The sequence below is a fragment of the Octodon degus genome, unplaced genomic scaffold (genome assembly GCF_000260255.1).
Source record: "Octodon degus isolate 3935 unplaced genomic scaffold, OctDeg1.0 scaffold00058, whole genome shotgun sequence".
NCBI lineage: Eukaryota > Metazoa > Chordata > Mammalia > Rodentia > Octodontidae > Octodon > Octodon degus.
The window spans coordinates 3,578,587-3,583,154 of NW_004524634.1; the positions used below are offsets into that span (position 1 = coordinate 3,578,587).

Genomic DNA, 4,568 nt, shown 5'->3' on the forward strand with positions numbered 1-4,568 from the left:
GACAAGGAGAAAAAAACAAAACAAAACAGGAGTACAAGGAAAAAAATGCAAGCAAAGCTTTTGTAAATGAGGGAAAAAACACTAAACGGAGAAAAAAGCAATTAAAATATATTTTAATGTTATGTACACTACAAATTCCTTAAAACAAATGTAATGAATATGTATGACAAATATGTATTAATAAAAGATGTAAAATGAAAATAATCTAATTTATCTAGAAATTAATATTTAGTGTTTTATGATTTAGAACGATTTAAAACAAAAGTTACATAAAAATAATATAAAAAAATTTAAAGACAGGGCCTCACTATATATTTTGAGTGCATTTTACACGTGTATATATAATGTATATGTATCTTTAGTGAAATAAATCAGACACAAGATTTTCGAATCAAGCAGTTAATTGGAAGGATTTTTCACCCTGACTAACTATATATACTGACACCTGTGAAATAAGCAACTGCACTGAAGATGGCAATTTGTAATAGTAGGTTCATGCTTAGAGTGCCTGTCATTCTGGTCTTCTGAATACACGCTGCTTGTCATAACACGCCAGTTGCTGCCATGCTGTCTCTCGGGTAGATGATTGTTTAAAAAGGAAGGGGGTGGTGAATGAAGGCAGGAGACAGGAAAAGTAGTGATGTGGGACTGTACTCCAACGATGTTGTATATGGTTAGATTTCTGGACTTATGTGTAAACATATATAATTCTTTATTGCTACTTTTTAAATATAGTTTAATTTTCTAAATTTTTTGTCATATTCTGTAGGGACTTAAAGTTTAACATGTCAATACTTGATGAAAAACACCTGTTCCATGTTATGCCTAAGATGTTTGATATTCAGACAGATAGTGAGGTTAAGCTCAACAGCCTAGGTTATATGGTAATACCAATAAGCTTCTCTTCTGGAGGGTTAACAACCTAAGTTTGAAGACCAAAAATTAGAGAAAAAGGAGGGCCACAAGGAAAGCCAACATTTTGGCCCTAGCCTTCCAAGATCAATTAAGACTCAGGACATATGAGAACTTGTACTGTATCATCATATAACTCAGTTGTGTCCCAAATTTTCTGATCAAGGAGATTAAGGGGCCAAAGAGGAAAGTGATCGATGATATAGAGTGTGCCTAAGGAGAGTCACATGGAGAGAAAATAATCAGGCTTTCACAGAGAGCACATTGGCCAAGCAATGGCCTTGACTCATCCATATGGCTGACACTGATGAAGGATCTGCAATCTGAGGTACAGGGTCTTGGGATAAATCCTGAGGGGATTTGACTGACCTCATCAGATTCAAAAGCTACAATTCTTGTTACATAATTCTTGCTTTATCTTGGCCTTAACCATCCAGCAGAAAAGTATAAAAACAAAGTACAAGAAATAAAGCCATGTTGTTATGTTGAGCTGTAGGGGACTCAGGTCAACAACTTCTGACATGGCCTGTCAAGTGGAAGACCCAATAGTATTATGGACTATTGGACTATTTTGGAATATTTTGCTGAGTTCACACACCTATAATATTTAAATGATGGAACTAAACCAAAAAAGGGGATATAGATGAACAACCATTTTGTATCTGTGTATTCAAAATGGTTAGGATAGCTATATAGCTACATTCTCTTAATTCAAGGAATAGAGTGATTTTTTCTAATAGTGTTTGTAAATAGGATATCATGCCTGCATCTTGTACAACAAATAACCACTAGGAAGGCAGTATGCAATATATTAATTATTGGAACTGTCCTACCAATTTGATTTGAAACTGTCTCATTGCTATTTATTTCTCAATAAAATTATGGAAAAAAATAAATCAGACACACAAGCTTAAGCATTACATGATTTCTCTTTTAGGAGACCTAAAATATAGATAAGTTAAAGAGCATAATAAAAAAGTAGAAAATAGGGAGATCTTTTGCAAAATGGAAGGAGACCAAAACACAGAGGAAAAGGAAGAAAAAAAAAAGTAGCTTGGGCTGGCCTTGTACAGAGGGGCACTCCTCCTGTTTCACCTTCCCAAACACTGGGATTATAGACATGTACCACCATTGGAGACATGCCCCTCTACTTGTTTTCTTTTAAAAAATGAGACTTATGAATATAAATTTTAATGGTTTTAAAAATTAATGTTTCATTATCTTCATTAAAGGAATCAAGCACCTTATATTTACTGGATTAAATCTTATTCCAAGATTGAATTACACACCATAATACTTATATCTTTCTTCCCAGATACAATATCACTTTATTTATATGTTACTTGTCAACTGTTCTGAAAGACAGAATGAGACATGTTTTTAAAAGTGCAGATTCTCAAATTAGTCAATTACTCCTTTTTTTTTGAAATTATAAACTATTTTATCTATATAAAACATACATAGTCATATGACTAATACCTACATATTTGCTAAACATTAAAAATACACTCTAAGATTCTATGTGACCTCCTTAATCATTTTCCTTCCACTCCTTAGAGAAGACTATTAGGTACTTAAAAATTACTATCAGGATATGTTCAGAAACAATGTCCTTCCTGGTGAATTCTACCGATCATTTAAAGAACATCAATTTTTCTCAAGCACTTCCAAAAAATTGAAGAGGATGAGACTGTTTCTACAGTTTCAGGTCAGCATTACTCTGGGGTGCCAAAGCCAGACAATGATACCATGAAAAAAGAGAACATACTTAGAAAATTTTCAACAGATTTCTAGCAAATTACATTCTTCATGCTGACATAAGCAATGATATTTTAAATATCACCACAAAAACAGAGACAATGAAAGGGAAAATAGACAAATGTGATTATTTCAAAAATAAAAAGCTTCTACCAGAAAAGGAAATAACAAATAGAGTGAAAAGAAAATATTCAGAGTGTAGGAACATGCTTTCAAATGATAAATCTGATAAGGTACTAAAGAAACTCAATTTAATTCAATTAAAAATGGATGAAAGACTCAAACAGATACATCTAGAGCGGGACACCAAGACCCGTCGTGATGGTGCATGCCTGTAATCCCAGCTCAGGGGAGGCTGAAAACAGGAGGATCACTATGAGTCCAATCTGTGCAGTGAAACCCTGTACTAAATACATTAAAAAAAAAAAAAAAACACATACAAGAAATTGACATATATAAAAATAAAATGATGCTCAAAATCATTAATCACTAGAGAAGTTTGACTGAGCTTTGTCTTTTCTATTCCTTTACCCCCAAGACAGTATCCAAAAGATGGAGCACTTGTTACAAGTGCCTATCAACTTATAAATAAAACTTAAAATAGCTTATCTTCCACAAGTAGATTCTTCTACAACTGAACTCATGTATTATCTTAGGAAGATTTACAATATTGTTTAAAATTTTCTCTTATTTATTTATTTATTTATTTATTTATACGTGATACTAGGAATTGAACCTAAGGCTTTTGCACTGAGCCACTTTTTAATTTTTTATTTAAGACTTAATCTATTTAGGTCAAATTTTCACTAAGTTGCTCAGATGGCTGGGCTGGACTTGAACTTACAGTGCTGCCTCAGCCAAATCTATGTGGATGTCCATTCATTAAAAAAGACTTAGCCATTGGAGATAAATAAACATTTCACTAATAAATGCTTCTTGGCAAGTAAACAAAAGGAAGCTAGTTAGTAATGGTTGAAACACTCCAGGAAAGAATGGGCTATTAATTGATAGCATGGTTAAACTGTACAATAGATAGTAGGGCTTCACTAAATAAAAAATGAGAAAAATGAGCAATATCTAAGCTTGTGTACCTCATTTACTTCACTTAACATTAGGGTCCCCAGGTGCATCTGATTTATTACAACTTTTCTTTACTCATTCATCTGTTGATGGATATATAATCCATTTCTAAGATTTAGCTATTGTAAATTGTGTGGCTAAAATAAGGGATTGCAGGAATCTCTGTAATATAGTCTTTAGTGAAATAAACCAGACACACAAGCTCAAACATCACATGATTTCTCTTATAAGACACCAAAATATAGACAAATAAAAGAGCAAATTTTTAAAAAGTAGAAAATAAGGAGATCTTTTGCAAAAGGGAAGGGGACCAAGACACAAAAGAAAGGAACAAAAGTAGACAATGATAAAAAGAAAATGTGTCATGTCCATGTACCATCTCCCTGTGATGAAAGTCATTTTGTACTGTAAACAATGGCAATCTTCTTTTTATAATTTTACAAATTTCACTGTACTGCATCCTAGCCTCCGTTATTTCTATGGGTAGTTGTACATTCATACATTTTTTTTCACATAAATAAGTGTGTATTGTCTAGCTGTATTTTAAACTTTATTTTTCTTTGTATTTACTCTCAATAATCTAATCAATATGTAGCTAAATGCAACCTATATTTATTTATCCTGTGTGAACTTGATGAGCTTCCAGAATCTCTGAAAAATGCATATCCTCAAGTATGAAAAATAATCAAGCATTTTTACTTAGAAAAAATGGGGTATACCGATGAAGGTCCATTTTGTATCTGTGTATTCAAAGTGGTTAGGATAGATATATAGTTGCATTCTCTTAATGAATAGAATGATTTGTTCTAATGGTGTTT

The 4,568-nt window shown here is 32.5% G+C and overlaps 1 protein-coding gene across 2 annotated transcripts in view; it reads right to left on the reverse strand.

The window, feature by feature from the left end:
* Exoc6b (exocyst complex component 6B) overlaps nucleotides 1–4,568 on the reverse strand; it is a 650,136-nt gene that overhangs the window by 205,106 nt on the left and 440,462 nt on the right. The window lies entirely within an intron of this gene.